Here is a 21,725-nt window from a genome sequence, read left to right on the forward strand (position 1 = left end):
GGGGGGGGGGGGGGGGCGGGGAGCACTGGAATATAACTTGCACTGCAGGTGCCTCAAGGGAGGTCTGCTGAAATAAAGGCAACAGGGAACATCTAAGACTCCTAGAGAGCTCACAATAGGTAGGCTAAATAGAGCACAGAGGTGTGCTAGATACCAAAAGGCAGAGCGAGGAGAACTGGAGCAGTGAGGGAGGTAGAAGGGGTGTCTGGGGAGGGCACCTTCCCTGCTTGGCTGCTGGAAGATGCAGTGATGTCAGCCCTCCTACAAAGGGACCTGATGACAGGGTAATTTCATCTGTGTCATTTTCTAAATGCTGGTTGTGCTGATGAGCAGGGCTGCTGCAATGATCTTACCCTCTGGAGAGAGTGCGCGTGGGGCCAGGCAGGGGAAAGGCAGGTAGGAGCATGGTTTGGGACAGGAGGAAGAGAAAGTGAGTTTGAAATGTTGCTAACTTCAATCTCCTCTGCTTGGGTGGCGGCTTTGAGGGATGGAGGAACAGGCAGAGGCAGAGCCACGATGCCATGCATGGTCCCTGCAGGTAGTGAGATCAGCAGATCTGTTGTCAACCAAATGTCTCTCTCTCAGAGCTGGGACTGCTTCCTGAGGCAAAGGAAGCCTTCCCATACAGGGATAAACCATCTGTGACAAATGTCTGCCACTATGCCATGTTCCATCTTCTCTGAAAGCTTCCAAGCTCCCCAGCTTTCCTATGTTGTTGGTCCCCAGTGTCATCCCTTTTGCTCTGTTTTTGCTGGATATTCTCCCTCCCTCATGCATCAGCGTGAGCCCCACCTGATCCTTAAGTAGAAAGGGACTCCTAGAGTCTCCTGATGCATCGTTTGCACTGCCCAAGGGCTCCTTAGATGGCTTTCCGCTTCCTGATGTGCAGAGAGCAGGGTGGGAACACTGCCTCAGTGTGTGCATCAGGGAGTTGCTGTAAGGGACAGGCCAGGAGCCCTAGCTTGCAGGGGTCATGTGGGAATGCTACCTGAGAGGGGTGGATGGGGAGAGACTGCAAGCGGTGGGCCCCATGCAGGGCCCCGCCCCAGCTCCCCACAGCTGCCACATTTGACCTACACGTACTGCAGTGTGTGGGAACTCTGTCCTTCCAAGTCGGTGCCTCCCCACCCCCTTTGGCTGTGTGTAATCGGCGCTGTGTTCAGATGGCACAACCTTTTTCATTCCTCTTCGTCTCAAGGCTCTGCCTGCCTCTACCATTCACCATCCCAATTCTGACGAAGAGAGAGGCAGGGCAGGACGACACCCCCCCCACCCTTCCCAGAACCAAGATCATTTTCCCTGTCGACTGCAAGCACATTTGGCTTCCACCTCTCTTGCCCTCTCTCTCCTCCACTCCTTTTCTGTGTGCTACATTTTCCCTTCTAATGAGGGCAACACCTGCTTCCCAGCCTCATTTGAATCCCTGAGCATCTTCCTTAGCGAGTGCAGCAGGAGCTTGGTGAAGGGATGGAAGGGCAGGTAGCCACAGTGAAGGATGGGTTGCCCATCCAGATGTCGAGTACGAAGGGTGAACCACTGCAACAGCTCCTTTGGCTACGGGTGGGACTAGGGCTGCTTGTGCAGAAAACTTGCAGAATTCTGGCCCCAAATCCCTGGGTGTTTGGAATCTAATGCTCAGGTTGTCATATTAACCCTCCAGAGGTTATTTCATAGTCTGTGCACTTCAAAAGCCCACAGAAGCATAGGCCTGCCCAGCCTATTTAATGTGGGCAACACAGATTTAGTACACATGCCCCATCTGCACTTCTTAAGGCTTCTCTGGGGGATCCTTTGCTCCTCCAATTACCTAGACAGCCAGCCCAAGCAAGGGACACCCAATGTGTCAGCTTCTGGCTGTGTAGGGCAGGCTTTTTTGGGGGAGCTGTGAACAAGAATGTGGGGAGCCACTCCTGCCTGTTGGCGATCCCTGGGAGCCTGGCCTATGACTTCTTCACTGCAAGGCAAGGCAAAAGGCTGAGCATTTGTGAAAGTGGGCCCTTTTACCAGAAAGCCTGGACACAGACAGCTTTGCTCTCAAGCAGAAACCCCATCTTTTCACTGTGCAGACTTGGATGTGCCAGCAGCCTGGCTAAACCTGGTGACTTGCTAATTGGGAGCACAGGGAGAGGGGCTGAGATGTGTCAGGGAAAGATGGAGTGACTGAGAGAGCAGACATCAGCAGCAGCATGGGGGGACGGTCGTAGGGAGAGAGGAAGATTGCATGGGAAGGGTGAAGAATGGCAAAGAGGCTGAGGAGGAGGAGGGGCTGAGTGAAGTAGAGCATTTGGGAGAGCGGATGAGCACACGTCAGAGCTGCAGGGACTCAGGGATGGTGTCACAGGCAAGGCTGAAATATAAATGGAAATTCTCACTGAGCTGGATCGATGCCATATTGGTGAATGAAAAAAGGGAGGCTGAAGGAGTGAAGGAAAACAACACAGCCAGGGCAGCCCATCCAGCACCTTCCCAGGCACCCTCAGCCGTGTTGTCTCACCCCAGCAGCGGAGGCTGCCAAGCAGAGGGCTAGGCAGTCAACAAACTGGACTGGGAGAGGGGCACTAAGTCATTAGTTTGTCATTAGTAAACCAATAAGGAAAATGAGCAATGACACACAGCTTTTTTTTTGTTTGTTTCTGTCTTGCCTCTTCCTCTATCCCACCTCCCCAGCTTCCTCCCTGATCCCTGTGTGGACAGCTCTGGTACCTATGGCAATCAGCTAGTTCTCCTTTCCCCGGCTAGCCCCCAGCCTCTGCCTCCTATAGGGTCTGCTTTGTGCACTGGCACTTCTCATTAGGACTCCAGGAATCCATCAGACTTGGGGTTCTTACAGCCCCAGGTGCTAATGCACAAATGTATCCCTTAACAACATAGCTAGTCACTCCTTCCATCTGGTCCTAGAGTGGGGGGAGAGACTTGCCCTGATTAAGTGTGCTGCTCTTGGAAAAGCTGAGCAGTACCTGTCTAGCAGCTACAGGCAGTCAGGCTAGGCTAAGGTGAGAGGGAGGCAGGGGAGCAAAGGGCATGATCTCTTAAATCAAGGGAACTATTGTCTCCCTTGCAGGACAGGCTGGTCTCTAACTCCCCTAGCTTTTGCCCCTGATGCTTCCTCATGGCTATGTTTCATTTAATTCTATTTTCTGCTTGGCCACAGCTCCACACACTGCACGCCAGCCCAAATCCCACAGTTACCTCTAGCTCAAATCAGATCTGCCTTCATCTACCTCCTTTAGCCATGCTGCTTTCTTCTCTCAAATTCTTCTTTCTCTTTACCTGACACCTTTCTTTTTCTCCCACCTCTCTATACACTGAATTTCATGGCACTGGAGAGGAGCCTTAGAAAAGTCAAGGTGGAGCAGTGCAAATTAGCCCCAAGGTCTGCCCTTTCCTACCATCTGTCTTTACCCACTCCTTATTCCCCTGTGTCCCAGGAAGAAAGCTTCCTCCAGAGTACAGGGGAATGTCTTTTCAGACAGAAATAAAAGTACTGAGAGTATAAGTGCTGCCATGCCATTGTGGCCTGCAGGTTGGAGACCCCAGGGACTGATCTACCAAGAACGATAAGACAGATGGGTGGATCAGTGGCCCCTTTCAATCTGGATCTGCTGTGGTCTCTTAATGCCACAGTCCTGACCCTTCTTGTTCACCAACAGCAAGATGGTGAATCTCTGGCTTTGAAAGCCCCAGAGCCTAAAAGCAAAAGGGATGCCCCTATGGCAGGAAGAAGAGCACTTTACTGCAGCAAATTTATTCACACTGAGAACTTTGTGCCTTTCTGGGCTACATGGATAGAGAAGCAAGCAGAAGTATTTCCATTTGATGATGTTGAGGCTTGCTGTGGTATACCACCAAACCTAGATCCCCTGTCTGACACTGATGCCTGACAGAAGCTCTCTCTAGGGAGGGAAGAGCATCAGAGAGTCCTTGTGTCACCAACTTGACTGCTTTTGTGAGCATCACTGTGCCATGAGACACAGAGGGTTCCCACTTTGTGTAAACAGCACTGACTCAGCTCCTGCAACGTAGAAGGAAGGATCATGCTACATAAAGCCATTTCCTTAGAGAGAGTGATCATGAGCTCTGTGGAAGGGTAACCCTGACAAAGTCTGTCCAATGAACACAAACCAGACTCACTTACTGTCCATATCAGAACTACTCAAGCAAGTACTAAAAGGTTGCTGGTGCTCTGTAGAAGGGATGTCACCTGCATGGTGACATCTTAGCAGGCCCATGGTCACACAGTCTGCATGGAGCAAGGCCTGTCCGAATGCTTGCTTCAACGTGGTGTACCAGCAACACCAAAGTGGGGCTCTGCCTAAGCACATTGTGGGTACGTTAAGTTAGAGCCAGCAATATGGACAGACATGGCCTGCTCTGCACCTTGCAGTGCAGTCAAACCTCTATGTGGCTCTACCAGTAAAACTTCTTTCCCCCTCAACTTGAAGGTCAAACCCGTTTTCCCCAGGAGGCCAGAGCTCAGGAAACACTTTGATCGTTTGGACCAAATCTGCCCCGAGGAAAAGATTTCTCATTTGCCACAAAACTGTTCAGCATCTTTGTCATCCCCCTTTCACCCTCCCATCCTGTGAAGTGAAAGAACATCTCCCTACCCTGCACAGCACCCTCCCACCCCTCATCCTGCCTGCCATCGGTCCTCATGAACATCACAGCCAGTTTCTGTGCCATTGGAGCAGTTTGTTTCTCTCTTGATTTTTCACAAGTGATTATCAAAGTCAGAATGTGTCACCCAGAGAATGAAAGGAAAATTAACCTTCAATCACAGATGCAGATCTACCTGCTGAGAAAGAAGAGGGTAGGAGGGAAGAGAGAGATGGGCAAGGGCAGGGAAAAGCAAGGAGAAAAAGGACATGTGAAACAATGAGAAGAAACCACGAACAAAGTGAGCAAGAATGAAGACAGGAAACATGGCAGGGCACAGAGAGTAAAGAGGCTGCGATAAGGAGACTAAGTGAGGCAGAGCAACTAAACCCCACAAGGTAAAAGATAAAAAATGAAGAAAAGAAAAGATAAAAAGATGAAAAATGAAGGGGCAGGGTAGGTGAGATCACTGCATCTGGAGATGGAGCAGTGAGATTTCCTCATTCTCCTTCCCATCCCATCTCCTACCTAATCCAAACCCACTACCCTAATCTCTTCTGACTCCCAGCAGGACTGGTCCCTCTTTGGTGCTGTGAGGTGATTCTGCCTGCCCTTGAGCCTGTGCAGGGGCAAGGTAGCCACTGCTGTCTGGCTCTTCACAATGCCTTGTCCCCATCGCTGCCTTAAAGCATGCCCACACACACACACTTGCACACAGTTATTCATGTCTCTCAGATGGGAAGGTGGTTATCACACATCCTCTTAGTCATCACTTAGCAAAGCTAAACAAATTTAGTGCTTAATCTTCCCTCATCAGTCAGGCCTTCCTTTGCCCCTCTATCTGCTGCTCGGCCCTGAATCTTCTCCATTTTCTCTCCATTTCAGTTAATAAGCTGCCCAGCCAAGCAGAGCCCTCCAGAGAGGGGGGCAGCAGCTCCCTATTCCATGACTTGATGCTTCCTTAAGGACAACCCTTTCCCTCTCTATTTTCCCTACTCCACTCCACCTCCTCCAAATAACAGCTATGGATATGGTTTTTTTGTAATCTTCTTTACCCTTCCCTTATCTACCACCCTTGCTAAGCCTAGCAATTTGCTTCCGGGTCTCTCAGTGGCTATTCTCCTTTAAAGAATATGTTATTGGTGTCAGATGAAGAGGGGACAATTTTGAGTTCTTGAGACATGTATAAAAGTATATATGCTTCTCTAAAATAAAAGGAAAATAGTGATTGAGAAAAGTTTGACAATAAGAAGCCCATATACAAACACAGCTCAAAGAAAAAAAAAAACATCAAGTATTCCAATTATCATTTAAAATTCATTGTGATAACCATATCTCAGTTGCATGAACCCAAAGACCTTCCATTATACCACATTATTTGTGGTGTCACATGCTTCATAAGATGATTACCCATCTATGCCTTCCAGTAGCTTCCACAGATCTGGGTTATTTTTAGAGCAGTGCTACCAAACCCCTCCAAGTGGTCCAGGCTGCAGCCCTGAAGCACCACACCCCAGCAGTGCCTTCCCTGTTGACTGACTGACCATGTACCCACAACATAGTCAGATCTGGCTTTCTTACAGCCTGTATGTGCCCAAAGTGAGCTGACAAACAGTGGCAGCAGGATGAGGCAGCTCACTGTACACCTTGCCTCCAAAGCTGTAATGGGACCAGGGTTTGTCAGGTATCCCAGAGAAACAGTGAAAGATGTGGAAAGAATCTACTCACTCATTCTGCTGCATTAGCAATATAACAGTCACTTCAGAGAGCTCCAGCACACAAGCACAGAGAGATGCTGGACTGTACAGTCATACACACATCCCCACTGAAAAGGCAGAGGGGAATCCAGGACAGGACTGTACGTGTCTGACAGGGATGAATAAAAAAGATGCTGCAGGTTTAAGGATTGCTAGGGAGTCTGTATTTGCTTGTGGATAAGGATGGAGGATCTGACTGAATTTTGAATAAGTTCTGCTACAAACTGATTGAATGTCCTTTAATCAGGTGGATTTAGCTGCCGCCTTTCTTTAAGAAGGTTCCAGGACAGAGTTAACCTCCTCTATGCAGCATTAGTGGTCATCACCTACACATAGGTATACACCACAGAGGTATGTGAGAGAAAAGCTGTATTTGAGAGAGGGCTAAAGAAAGCAGTGCAGTCTGATAAACGGATGAGATAACAGACAGGAAGTAAAAAAAAACAAACCAACAAAACTAACAGCCTAAAGAAAGGTTTTTGGGCAGCAAAGAAATTGCCTTCTAGTTTTTGGCTTATCAAAGTAGGGCTTTATACTTCCCTAGGAAACAGAGAGTATCCCCAGAGAACTTCCTAGATCAATCATTAATTTGTCTCCTTAAAAGAAAATGATATACAGTAGCTTGAACTTCAGCTAACAACTTGAATCAAAAACATGAAACACATTCTCTGGGCAAAAGTCTAGAGCAGAGATCCTGTAATGTATGCCTTCTCACCCTACAGTACATCTCCCATTAGGTTCACCTCTTCTCATTCTCAGCACTTAGCCCCAAGTGAATGGCGGGGGGGGCTCTACTCTTTCTCCCCAGTAGCAGCACGTGTGTGCACAACAGGTCAGCAGTAGCCAGGGAGAAGACACAAGGCTGCCTATGTATCCATCCCTGTCTTTGGATGAGCAGAGGAAAGAAAAGAAGAGTAATATTTGGACAGGATGGGAAGGAACTCACCCAGACCCTTGCCATTTGTCTGTACACTGACTTTCCCATCCTCTACCTCCTGCTTCACTGCAGCCAGAGGGATGTTTTCCCTGTTGACTTCAGAGGCAGCAGAAGCCAGCCACTAATTAGGATCCAGTATGACAAAGCACAGAGTAGCTTGACACTGCTAGACCACAGGTGCCTAGAGGCAAAGGAGGCAGCGCCTGCCCGAGGATCAGTTTCATTAAGATGAAGAACATCAAACAGCTTTCCCTGAACTGACATCCATCTGTCAAAGGAGCCTGCAAAGAAAGGCAGAGCTGACAGGGGCCCTAAGGAGAATCTCATTAGGATGGTTTTAGAAGGGTCTGTTGATGAAAGGGCTGTGGGAACTATCTTCTCCCTCCCATCAGGAATGGCTCGTGCCTGTCAGTTTGTTGTCTCCATTCTCAGAGGCTGATGGGGATGGATAGGTAATACTGGTGGAGGTCACGGGCATGGGAATGTGACCAAGGAGGAGGCACTGGACTGAGGAAGTAGTGGAGCAGGGAACTACAGAGCAAGTGCACAGAGGGAACATTTGAGGCACACATCGCTTTTTGACTCTGAAGAGAGAGAGCTGCTGAGAAGGGCAGACTACTACAGCAGGCCCCCCAGGCAGTGCTGGGCTGCCCAAGGGGAATCTGGTGGGAGTGAGAATAGCATCTCACCTCCTTGTGTAAATGTGCACACTATGCAGAATTGAATACAGACAGCTATCCTGCTTTTTGTTCATAAGATTTGGGCATAGCTTTCACTCCAGACACATTTGCACATCCCTAGAGGCTCATCAAGATCTCAACCCAGCTGAATTAACCCACAGCCCAGCCTTACAGGTAGGGATATGCTTCCTCTCTCGTGGGAGCAGTGATGAGGAAAGACTCCTTCACTCCACAGACAACAGCAATATGCACATTTGGATGCAAGAGGCATAACCCCAGGGACATATGGATCTCTGGGTCTGAGCTACAGCCACATGGCTCTAACACAGAACAGTGATTTCTGCAAGGCATAAAATCAGGCATTTATCTAGCACCATAACTCTCTCCTGAGGCACTCCTGCTGGTAAGTGCATTCAGATGCTTGCCCTACAGTACAATGAGAAGGCATGTGCTCAAATTCCCCAGCCAGCTCTGATTCAGTAATCACAACAAGTGTTCATTAGTGCCTGCAGGGACATCCTACTTATTAGGAGTGGTCAGCTGGGCATTACACTGTGCTCAAGCAGTTCACCAGTGTTTAGCCTCTAGAACTGACCTTGCAATTGATTACTACACGTTAGTGACATCATTCAGTGTCTCTAGAGGCTCACGTGGGTGATATCATTGCCTTTTGTTAAAAGTTGTTACTCACAGTCTGTCGTTGTAGGATGAAAGCATAATGTTTTCATTTCCTTAGAAAGCTCATGCTGATGGTCTGTCTTCATGGTCATCCTCAGGGCTGCCACACATGACCTCTGCTTTGTCTAAAGCAAGAGTAAGAGATCTAAAGCCCATGGAATGGATATAGCCTGCAAGAGCTTGTGGGCCTGGGACGTATCACAGATGCTTGGTATGCCCAAAAGACCTGCACCTGGGCAACACAAGAGATATCCCTGGCACAGGCCAGTGTCTCTGCATATGTCATCACAATCTCAAATCAAAGATACAGCTCACAAACCATATTCCCAACCAGCACTGAAAGCCACATGATGTTCTTACTTTGTGTTATTGCTGTGCAGTGTTAAGGTATGTGCGAATTTGCAACTAGTTAAAAGGTGTTGGAAAGACCTGCTCTCTCCCCAGGAAAGAACAGGCTTATCAGTCCTGCACCAGGACTTTGCAGTGATGACATCACCCAGGCTTTGAAGTGCTCTGTCAGATGATGTCACATGGTACCTCTGAAAATCTGCAGTGCTGATACTGTCCCTGATTTTAAGGGTTAGCACAAATGATGTCAGTCAGAAGTGAGTCAGAGACTCAAATACTGGTGTTCGGTGCAAGGTCACACACCTGTCTTCAGCTCCAGAACATCTCCTGCAGGTCCTGCGCGGTATTTGCCAGCACTGAGCAAATGTTTAGGGTAACCCAGGGCACCAAAAATTACTCTGAAAACCAGAATCTCACCCTTTAGGTCTCTGAGTGCCTGCAGCAACGATGTCATCCCCCATCTCCAGAGCCTTACTGGGATGCCTTTCTTCCAGATTTTCCTCTCTTCTGAGGACAGCCACTCAAAGGTGAAGGGATGTTCCCAGCACCTGGTTCACGCTGCTGTCCCTTCAGCTGCCAGAGTAGAGCTGCATTTCATGGTGCATGAGCACTGCAGAAACCCTTGTTTTGCCACCACACTTACACTTTGCTCACCCTTGCAGGACTTGGAAAGGATCTGTCAGTGAGCCCTGACCAAAACTAAGGGGTCTCTGAGTACCAGATGACAGTCAGTCCCCTCTGTAGAGGAAGCAGGAGCAGGATAGCTAATGCATTCAGGCCAAGCAGGTGCTGGGAAGGGGCACAATGTTCCCATCTCCCCAAGACTGAGAGTTTGTGGTGAGACAGGACTGGGTCCGGCCAGCTGCAGAATCTGGCTATGCTGCACTGGCCGTTGGCTCTGCAGAGGGGCCTCCCACAAGCCAGAGGAAGGCCGTCTGCCTCCTGCTGCAGTTACAGGCAGCACAAACACAGCGGCAGCTGGATGGGCTGTGTGAGCAGGACAGCAGCTTCTGTCTGTCAGGTCTTTGGACTAGTCCTCTTCAGCTTCCTCGTGTACGTGGAAGGGAAGAGGCTTATTCAACCAGTCTCCCTTGCTTCCATCTTCACTGCCACAGACCAGCCAGGTGGTATTTCAGGCTTGGTGGGGATGGAGGACAAGCACCGTAACAGGGAAGGCATGTGTATAGACAGGAGGTTGGTGCAACTTCCCAGCTCCCCCTGGCATCATTGACTAGAGCCAGAAGGGTCAGTGCACAGTTCTTAGGACTCCCCATCCCTACCTGAATTGTGCTAACCCACCGCAACTCCAAGTCCCCAAAGTGGCCTCCCAGGCAGAAAGGAGGTTGGAGAGGCTCCACTTCAGCTCACCCCTCTCTTTCTGCAGGGCTCTTATGCTCCCGCTTGCATGCACGCTGTAGCTGGCTTGAGCTCTCTCACACAGTCTGTCTCTCACACATACAAGCTCAAACACAAACACACAGGCTATAGAATATGTGTCTCACGCATTGTATAGGATCCCTCTTCCTCACACAGTGTCTGTTTCACACAGCCTGTCTCTCTCCCTCACACTCGTGCTTGCACACACCTCTTCTGTCTCTTTCTCCTTTTGGCATTGGTGGGAGTTTCAGGGAACAAGGCTCTGTCTTATTCACTCTGTTCACAGTATCTTGCTCCCTGCTAGTCTGTACGACTTGTTTTGCTGTATTACTACTATTTTATTTTCTCAGGGCTCAGTTCCTTCCCCTCAAGGAGGAGCTCAAACCCTTATGGCTTAGCAAGAAACATGTCCTGGTTCCTAGGATTCATCAGACATGCCTTCGTTGTCAAGTCCATGAGGGTTTTTCTTTAGACCCTGCTTTGTTTGGCTGTATTACCTCTCAGAAAGTGATGCTTCCAGCATGTGGCAGGTTCACATGAGTCAACCTGAACACCAGGTGAGCTTAATGTGAAAACAACCTATAGAGTAGCAAAGATCAGCTCCGAAAGACTAACTTTTGAACTGCAGTTCAACTACCTGGAAGAACAGCTGATCCTCTTCTTCCTTATTGCAAGCATGGATTATCACAGTGGGTATCCATATGCAAATGGATCATCAAACAATTCCTTAATCTGCTGCTTCCTTTTCTTCTCAGCTCACCGATCAGTATAGGGTATGTTGTTTTTATAGCTGGGTCTTTGTGAAAATAAGAATTCATATTTTAACAGCAGTGCTGTTCTAAGTGTGATATCTGAAGTCTGTAAGAGTGGCAAGTTTTGCAGAGAAGCAAAGAAGTGGACAGGGTGTCGGGCACACATATAGGTCTGGAGGAGATAAATGCAGCAGGCTTGAAGAAGAGCTTGTCCATTTTTATTTCTAATTTGGCTTGTCCAGAAAATGACGTTGGTCTCCTTCTATAAAACTTGCCTCACCAACATTGTTCCGACTTGGCAGGAATCAGATGTGGATTCCTTACGGCAGCATCACCCCTCTTAGAGATGCATGTCTCTAAGAGGACAGAGGAATTTCAGTGCCATCCTTCCCAGGCAGCATGAACCTTCCATTGACTTCATATAGACTTAGACCTTCCACAGTGACATTTACATTCCTCCAGTCCTCAGATACTTGTCTCAGTCACCATGAGTGTTCAAAGATTATTTAGAGTGACCTTGAAATGACATCAGCCAGCTTCCTTAGGACTGCTGTGTGCACCCCATCAGGGCCCATGGACTTACATATGACCAGTTTGCTTAAGTATTCTCTGATCCTCTTCGACCAAGGTTAGGTTCTCCGTATTTTCCCCTGGTCTTTGGGGCCTGGCATTTCTGAAGACCAGTCTTGCTAGTAAAGACTAAGCTGAGGAAGGCATTCAATACCTCAGTCTTTTCCATGTCCTGTCTCACCAAGTCACCTGCCCCATTGAGTAGTGGGCCCACATTTTTCCAAGTCTTCCTTTTGCCACTTACATACTTCTGTATTTTTGTCAGTTTAAAGGTTCTGGATGGTCATGGGGAACTCACTTGGAGGCTTACTCAGAGACACTCAGTACTGTGTCCCACAGGCAAGTAGTGCAGAGCGTACCTACCATCTGCTCAAGAGAGGATGTGAAGCTGACTGCAAACAAGGTCATTAGCACATCTAGCATAGACCTACATCTCCCAGGATCAATCCTGCAGGGACTTTCCTGTCTCAGGACCTATCCTGATTCAGAAGGGGCTTTACATTATGAAACCATATGTTTCAGCTTCTTCCTTGTTTATTTTCACCAATAAAATCCTGATTTCTTCTATCTTACCCCTCCCCACATATACTCCTGTGTCAGGAATTGCTGACATCAGCATTCTTGTCATGAGGCAAATTTTGCTGCAAGGATTCCACTGCCCTGGTACCATGACTCTCCCTCTCTCATGTCATCTGATGCACCTGGCCTTGGTCCCAACACCTGCCAAGGTGCTGACCAGAGTGATTGTAGAGACTCTGGTGCCCAAGGCAAGCATGTCTCCAGGGCTGTCCTGACTCATATGGTTTTATTTGATGAGAAGCCTGAGATAAATGTAGTTTTTTCTCCTGTTCATTTGTCTGATTGCTGCTGTGTACATTTAAGCTTTTTTGTACCTGCACATCCCACTTGCCCTTTCAGCCCATGCCAAATAGTTACAAGGCCTGAATTTTATGCCAGCACTTGCTGCATGCTGGGAGAACCATCAACAGCAGCTGCAGAAACTCTGTTCTGAAACTGTGAGTCTCAATGCTGCAATGCTGAGAAACTTCAGATGCAGCTATTTTCCCATCAGGTCTGTCAGATGATCTTAGCATCAGGCTGAGTTATCTGGCAGTTCAGACCACTGCAGCAGCCTTGCTGGGTAGACTTTGGTGCAAGGCTGACACAGGTTGAGCAAGACGTGCAAAAATGCAGAATGGATGTACTGGATCAGCATGAAGGTCCATCTGTCCCAGTGTTCTGCCTCTGATGATGTCCAGAGCTGGATGGCTGGGCAAGAACAAGGCATGAGTTTTCCCCATTTTCTCTTTCCTGATACTGGCCATCAGCCATTTAAAGACTTACAGAGATTTGATTTAAACACTCGGGCAAGGAGTTTCACAAGTTATTTCTGTACCATGATATGGATATGAATATGACTTGGATTTTCTTAAACCTGACACCTGATCACTTCAAGGATACTCATTGTTCTCACATTGCGAGAAATAGCTGATATTTTTGCCCTGCTTGCCTTCTTCAGAACATTTGTCATTTCAGGATCCCCAGTGGAGAAGATGGAGACAGCTTTGATTCACGCTGATATGGCAATTTTTCTGCTGCTGTTCCACGAAATATTTCCTTCATTTGGAAGGAAGGTCATGTTTCGTGAGCAGATAAATTGGCCCCATCTGCCTGGTGGTCACCTGGTGATGATCATACAGAGACCAAAAAACATACGCCTTCTTCCACTGGGCCTTTTTCTTGCCTGTGACCCTAGCAATGGAGCAGTTAGCTATGAGGGTTGCCCCATCTGGAGCATGAGAAACCCTGACATCATGGCTTTCTGCAGGGAATGTTTCTGGCAAAAGCCTCCTCTGTGTGTGCTGTCCAAGGAACTTTGGTGCAGATCCAAGGAATCTCTTCTGTCCAGACTGTTTCAGGTGGTGTCAGCAGAAGCTGGGAGAAGGAGCTGACCCATAAGGGGAATCCCTTCCCACCCACTAACCCTCTTCTTTTATATGAGCAGGTGGGGAACACACACTCCCCATCACACACCAAAGGAACCCTGCTGCAGCTACAGAGCCTGGTCATAGTAGGATCTGACTCCAGAACATCACAAGCTGGCAGCACCATCACAGCCTCTATAGCTTCTACATTGCTTGGAGAGTATGTCCCAGACCATACCACTCAGCTTGGCCTGTGATATCCTGGTAAAGAAGAGCGATCTGTTGCGCTGCAGAGCAAGACCACACACTCACAAGGTCTTGCTAGAAGGCACACTCCATTGCTACCACTCTGCCATTGTCCCTTCCCCAACTTCTCACCTGTGTGCAGCTTCACTCTGCGTCAAGGCCCAACACTGCCCCACCACCATTACACGATGTGCTGTCTCAAGCACTGACAAAGCAGATGCCTGCCTCTCTACCCTCTGTTCAGCTTGATGGATCCCAAGAGAGGCACACAGTGAATTAGCCTAAGACCCAGCTGTAGAACAGCTGGTTCAGCTAGATCTGAAGACATTTTTCTTTTAATCAGACACCTTACGTCTCTCACTGCTGCACTCAGAGACCTTGACTTTCACCCGAAATCTTCCTGTTTACTAGGAATCTTTGGAGTCTGGCTTCAGGGCTCCTGTAAGTGAAGCAAGAAAAAGTCCCAGTTACCCTATCCATGAACAAACTGCTAAAAATACCAGAATCACATGGGATTAAGCCTATGCTTGCTGTACATAAGGGTATGGTTTGTTTAACAGATTGCTGCCACACAGAGGTCTGAGGGGTTCATTGATACTTTCTTTCTCTGCCCACCAAAGCTGCTGATTGAGCTATTATGTGTTGGGTGAAATTCTTCTTTGCCCTGCTTAGAATCTATAATGATGTAGGGTCTGTCCCCTGCTTGCAAGAACAGCGTGTTACTTTCTCTGCTTCAGTCATTTCTGAGGTGATGCCCCTGCCCAAATCTATTGGACTTCCTCTGTAGTATGGTCTTTGTTAAGAAATTCCAGCTTGTGGGTGATGCCGAGACACTGCAGTAGGTCATCTCTGGGATCTCGGTGTGGAAGAAGTTGGTTACAGTTGAAAGCATTCAATATGGAATCACGAGGGACCTGAGGGTCTGGCAGGACCATCTGTAGTCTGTAGGGGAAGGTGTCTGATCCCTCATGGAAGTAGTTCCCAGGGATGCTGTGAGTCTTCACCGTGTTCTTATTTCTGATGGTATAGCACCATGTTAGAATGGGCCTACCCCTGCCCTTGCTACTCCACAATCAAGGCCATTTCTTGAAACATCACAGCTGGAGTAATTTGGGCAGGGGTATCACCTCTAAAATGACTGAAGTCGAGAATACCCAACTGCTTGGTAGGCTGCATTTCCCTTTTCATTTCCTCCTTTCCTTTTGAAGGGCTGTACTTTCACTTTATTCCAGCTCCTGTTCAATATAAAACAAGATTCCGTGTCCAGAGATACATCCAAAGTTTGTTTCACCCACTGACAGTATCTCAGCTGCATCCCAGATTCCACCTTCTGTCAACCCCAGTGCAGGCTAGGTTGGGCCCACTGCAGTGCATGTCTAGTTAAGAACCTTAGCAGGACGTTCAGCAGCACACTGATGCAGAAATGCTCAAAACCCAGTGGTGAATACTTGCTCAGACAAGTTTTGCCTTTCTTCATCCCTTTCTGAGCAATCAGCTAGCAATTTTTTGCCTAGTTTGTTGGGTTTTTTCCACCCCATGTGGTCAATATTTGATTTTTGGTGAGCAAAGACATTTTCCCTGCAGGAAACCACTTCTTTGCAGGTTTAAATGACTCAAGATGTGAGGAATTACATTAGATATTGTATGGGAGAGGAAAACATGTGGACATGGGAGGAGACAGAAGAGGTTGAATGGAAGGAAAGAAATGGAGAAATGGAAAAAGGACAACAGATGGAAGGTGGTGAGTGAAAGCATCAGGGAAGTGAAGGAGAGGTGGAGGAATTCATGATTCCCTAAAGAATAAGAGATGAAGGACAGTGAAGGAAGGTGAAAAACAGAGAAAACAGGAAAAAATAAAGTGTGAAGGGAGTGGGAATTGTGAGGAAAACACAGCATGCAGGAAAGGAAGAGAGGGGTGATGGCCTAGAAGATAAGGTAGAGGTGAGAGGAGAACCTGTATCCTGTTCTGACAGTGCTTCAGGTGACCGAGTGCTTCTCACAGGTAAGCAGCCATGCAGAAGAGGCCCAGAGGACTCGTTGCCATCACATGTTGCAAGTTGTCACTCCCTACATCTGCCACATGGATTAGACTTGGGACTTGGTGATATGGAGAGAAAGTGAAGGAGACAAATGTCTTCCATTTCCCAAAGACACTTCATTAAGTCTATCTAGGGAATAAGGGATGTGACTTTCCAAGAGACTCAGAGAAGTCCATTGCTCCCTGGGAGCCAGAATGAAGTTCTTCAGTTCGTTCAGACTGGAGGAGGCCTGTAACTGTAAATTCAGATGTAGTTTATTCAGTTGTACTTTATACTCTTCTGTAGAAAGATCCTGTAACGTTCTGGAGTGTTGTTCACTCCGAGACCCTCCAGCAACAAGATGTTTCTTATTCCTTTAGGACGGTATGAGGGTGTAGAAAGGCTGTGCTGGCAAAGGCGACCTCTTCAGAGCGTCCCTACATAGCAACAATTGCAAGTAGGAAGGACAGCTGTCGTATAAACCTCCCTCACAGACTGGGTCACCTGCCTCAGGCAGTTTCACCTTCAGGCACACTGGCTGCACAACATGGCTGGAGAAATTACTGCCCCCTTCTCCGTTAAAGATCTGGGTGGGGGTGAGGAAGCAGTGTCTCCTCATCACCCCCAGAGCCAAACAATTCAGCACTGGTAGAGTGGAGACAGGTGCAGACAGAGCAGCTGTGGGACAACGGGAACAACAAAACCTGGAGAATCATCTTTCTCCCTCTCACACTCCTCCACCGGATTAGTGCTCTCTTCCACTGCACACTCAGTCACAGGCAGACCAACCTTCTTAAAGAAGCAGGAAGAGCCCATGATGTCTTCTTACAGAAGCAGCGTACACATGCCAGATCAGAGTTATCTGGTGGTTGTGGGTGCCCAAGTGCCTTTCAGAGGTCACTTAAGCCTCAGGTTCTATGGATGTTGCCCTGGCAAGTTCTACCTTGCAACTCAGCTCCCTGCAGCAGTGGAGAGAGGAATGAGGACCAGTGAGGGACCTGCCACCCAGCTACCCCCCCCCCCCCAACATCAGACCACAGCTCCACAGAAGTTAAAAAGCCCTCCACCTCCACCAAGTCAGTCATTAAACCTCAGGAGCAGCTTAGTCTGACCTGCCTCCTCAGGGCCTCTTTTTACCTGCTGGGTTTTTGAGAGGCACTGCTTTTGCTGCAGAAAAAGCTGAACTTCCATCAGCTGGTGCTGAGAACTGGCTCTCTGCCCTCAGTTGCATTTTCTCCACCATCATGTCCCCTCACCGCAGTCTGTGTCCAACCTTGTTTCTCATTCTTCTGAGATGTTTGCTCCACCCCAGCACCATCAGTGCCACTGAGGAGCCAGAACACCCTTTTCCTGGGCACCACAACCACCATCAATGTCATCAACAACTCCTTACTCCTCTCCTCTCCCCTAAAGACACCATTCTCTACAATGGCCCTGAAAAGAGGGCACCGTCCTCATGGTGTATGGTAACAGCCCTGAAAAGACTCTAATTAACCCTAATTATTTAATATAGAGCTTAATCCTGGCACCTTCTGCCACAAAGTGCTCAACAGATAGTGTCAAAAATACCAATTATCTCCCTGGCTGCCACTTGAGCAGCAGAGAGAAAGAGAAATGGGTGTCACAGGCAGGAAGCCTGGTAGATGATGGTGACACAAGACAGAGACAGAAAATGTATGGCAGAGAAACAGAGGCAACAGCTCTCTTCCCATCTTATCAGGAAGGGATGAGAAGCTGGGATCTCGTGTGTCTTCTGGCCCAATGTCTAATCTGAGCAAAGCCCAGAGTGAAACTCCTTTTCCTCCAGGCGAGCAGATATCATGACACTAAGCAGCCACCCTACTTCAACTGAAGGCACTCATACACAATAGGTACAGCCACTTCAGCCTTTATAGATTTAACCTGCTAGGCCTAGCACCTTCTTGCCCTGATGAATCTGTCCTATGACATGGTTTGCCTTGGCCTGGCCATTTTGGTCAGCCATATCACTGTCCTGCAGCTCAGGAACTTGGTCCAACAGCACACAAGCCACTTTTGGCTGTTAGGAAACCCCAGTCATCCCCACCCTGAAACTCACCCCTGGGTAAATGCCAGATGTTCAAGAAGGGAAAAAACAGAGTAGAAGGAAATCCCCAGGCCTGTGTGAGCATGTAACAGCAGGCAGCTGGTTCAGGCTTGTGCCTATTTGCTCACAAGTCCGCATGCAAGCCTGACTCTTCCTCATGCTCCCTCCCTGGCTGTGCTTCTCCCTCCTTCAGCCACTTCATGCCAGAGGTTCTCAGCACCCCCAGCCTTTCTTCAAGTTCCATCTTGTTATTCAGGTCCTGTTTGTCCCTCGATACTCATGGCAGAGCCTCCACTGTCTTTGGAGCTGGAGCAAGACAAGCGGGACAAGGCACTGGGCTGGAAAATTGGGTGCAGAAGTTGCAATGAATTCTTAATGATGTCCTTTCTGGCGATACATACAAAGAGATGGAGCTGAATGCTTTTCTTTTTTAAAATGTTTCTTATTTAAAAAGTGATGAAGCTTTTGATCCATTTTCCACAGTAGCATTGGCTGCCCCCCTGCTTACTTCTGCCTTGCTTAGCAGCAGTCACCAATACAGCTCCTCAGATTCACTTTCAATGCTGTTACCTCACCCTTCAAGGATGCATGTTAACTATCAGTCCCTGAGTAGTCTGGCAATGCTGCTACCAGAAGTATCATATAACACTGTTTTGAGAGAGAGACCCTGTCCCAGGGAGCCTGATGAGGTAAGGGAAGACACAGATCCCCGTTGGATACTTGGGAAGCCAAGGAATGGAGCTGCTCTGCACCCTACCATAGTCCCACCAAGCCTGTGGCAGAACCTTGAATTTGGCTCTATATTGCAGCACCAGTGATACTAATCCATCCATCATCTTAACTATGTATGTGAACCTGTTCCTTGTGTTTTCAAGTCCTCATTCCATCTCCCTTATCCTTTCTCTCCTAAATATTTCACACTCGGGCTGTTCAGGTTTGCCTACTTTCATTTTGTGTTTCCTCCAAGGATGAGAAGGGAGATGTATGGGTTGTGTACATGTACACATGTGTACAATTGTGTACACATACAGATGTACAGTGACATCCTCTGACTCCCTGCTAATGATGGGCATGGTCTGTGCACTTACACTCCCAGATCCCCCTGGGCTCTGTGTAGATCTGAGCCTGCCCTCCAGCTCTGCATGACAGACACCTCTGCATTTTAATTGAGAGTGCATCCAAGACCTGGGGAAAGATGTTGGCCTGACCATTCCCTAGCGTGCACTGCTCTCCTCCCCTTGAAGGACAACCCTTGGGACAAATGTCAGCAGTGTGACCCTCACAACCCCATCCATTTTCTCATTGCCCTTCAGAGCTGTTGGTTACCAGTTCCATTGAAGCCAACGTTATCTGCAGGAGAGAAATTCCTCACTCTGCTCTCTTGGGCTTGGCCTGACCCTGAGGAGTCATGATTGCTCAAGGTTCCCAGGCACTGGAGATGCAGAGAGCAGTGGCATCCGCTAATATGACGTGGGCATGGTAAAAGTCACCAGGATTTGGATAGGAAATCAAGGCTCAGAAAGGATGTTACCTTTGCAGTGAAAACAGGATTCATGTGCCAGGCTGCAGTTCCGCCAGAGATGCTTTTCCAGTCCTGACAGTCAGTCCAGAAGAGGGCAATGTTGCCCACTTGCCTGTCCCTTTCACAACACATACGCACATGCACACACGCACACAAAGAGATCTCAACTGCCTGGTATGACTTCCAGCAAAAAGCTCTGCGGCTGTCAGTTCTTCCTGTGCTGCTGCAACAACTGATGGCTTGGATAAGTTACTGAGCTTCATGGCGGTGAAAAAGAACCGAGTCAGCATGAACCAAGCACAAGACAACACAAAGTGGTCTTCCTGAGTCTGCAGCCAGCCTAAAACATGAGGTTATGCAAAGCTGCACTTTTCTTCTCCATGATGGGTTTGCTTAGCAGGCCAGCTCATGCCAACCACCCTGGTAACTGTCCCTCACACTCTGCTGAAGCCACTTCACTGTTTGTAACACAGTGCTGGGCCTTTCTGCCATTACATGACAACCATCACGGTCTACCAAGCAGGTTCTGGAGGCAGAGGTCAGTGTGATTTGCTGCAGGGACTGCGTCCATTGGACAGTTATATCCAGAGGTGCTTGAGAGAACAACACAGATTTCCAGAAGCAGCTCACACCTCATCCCTTCTCTGGACACACACTGGCTCACACAATCCTGTGCAGAACAGAGGATTCCCAAGGTCTCTGACGGGAATCAGCCAAAGGCTGCTTAAATACAAGCACAGCTTAACTCTTTCATCACAGATCATTTTGGCCCAGAGGGATGACTACAGTGCCTCCATCTGCCCCCAGCCCAACAGTCCTCACCTTCAGGATATCTGTGATTACTTCAGCCCTGACAGTCTTCCCTGCCCAAAGCTTCCTGCTCCCCCTAGACAGCATTTGCAAATACATCTTGTCCTTTCTTATCCCTGTGGAAGAGCAACCACATGAAATGCAGGGACTGTGGAGACAAAATCAAATTTCGCAACAAAATAAACAGCATGGGGGCACTCTACTGATTAGATTATGCCTCTTTATAATGTACGCATTAATTCCTCATAAGGTTTGAGATTCTCTGTTACAGAAGGCCCATATCCCTGCACTGCGGAGATGCAGATGCCAGGAACATCACCTTGACCCAAAGATCCAGCTTTACACCAAGCACACGAAGCTCTGATTTACCCAGCAGAGCTCCTCTTTGTTACACACCATTGTCCATCCCCCAGAGATGCACAGCCCAGCACCATTCCTTCCCACACTCAATCATTCTTCCCAAGTCCAATGAAGAATGTGTCAGACTATGAACCATCTGCCTGTGGTAACATCTGCCCCCAAGGCTGCTCTAAAATCAATTCAAGCATTACTAAGAGTCATCAGCTACTGCAGCACATATATCCAGGAGCTGAAAGTCACTGTTGTGTCCACAGTCACAACCCCCTAGGACCTTATTCCTGCCCCTCCCTACAGTAGGAGCAGAAGCTGTCTGCTCAGCACACCCAAGAACACAGCTCAAAAACCATGGTTAGACCTGTCTGATCAAAGCTGGATGTGCAAGGGCAAAAGAAGAAACCCTCTGAGCCAAGCAGCAGTACCACTCTTGGGAAAAACTAGAAATGGGAAAAAACTGGAGGTGGAAAAGAGGCAAGACATACAAGGGAATGGCTTCTATGTCACCTTACACAAATTGGCCTAATTATGTGCATAACGCACCAATAGCCATGGATTTTTGCTGGCTGCATTCTCGATTTTAAATATTGATGGTTAGGAAGAGCTGAGATCAGGATATCTGCTGGTGGATTAGGCTACAGATTGCTCAGTCATTACCCACAGCCGAATCACCTGGCTTGGACTGCCTTCCTCCAGAGAGCTCTGGAGCTTGGGCAGAGGATGCCTCTCACCACCAGCCAAGGATTTGTTGTGTAGGTGATGGGCGAGGGAATGCTGCCCTACACCCAGGCAGTGCTGTGTGCCTGCCCAGAATGGAGCCTGAACTGGAGGCTGGTCAGTGCAGGTGAGGACTTGTATCATGGCAGAACTGAGGACTTAGTGAAAATGAGGATGTGTCCAAACAAGGCAATATCCAAGGGCAGAGAAACAGTGTGTTTGGGGACAGTAGATGGCCACTGGGTGCCTGGGAGAATCCCAAATACTTCTCCCATGCCCTGACCTAGCTTTCTTAGTTTCTCCCATACCCTGTTCCCTCCCATCCCATCCCACCTCCTCTACAAGACAAGGCTGGGACAAATGGACTCAGAAG

General features: G+C 48.4%; 1 protein-coding gene across 7 annotated transcripts in view; it reads right to left on the reverse strand.

Moving 5' to 3' along the window:
• The window catches only part of ELFN2 (extracellular leucine rich repeat and fibronectin type III domain containing 2), an 89,835-nt gene continuing 68,110 nt past the window's right edge, over positions 1–21,725 (reverse strand). For all 7 annotated transcript variants that reach the window (XM_080392965.1, XM_080392962.1, XM_080392967.1 and 4 more), the window contains one exon: positions 1–21,725. This exon is cut by the window's right edge. The gene's annotated coding sequence lies outside the window, so the exon portion shown is untranslated.

Source organism: Falco punctatus, assembly GCF_963210335.1.
Source record: "Falco punctatus genome assembly, chromosome: 6".
NCBI classification, from domain to species: Eukaryota; Metazoa; Chordata; class Aves; order Falconiformes; family Falconidae; genus Falco; species Falco punctatus.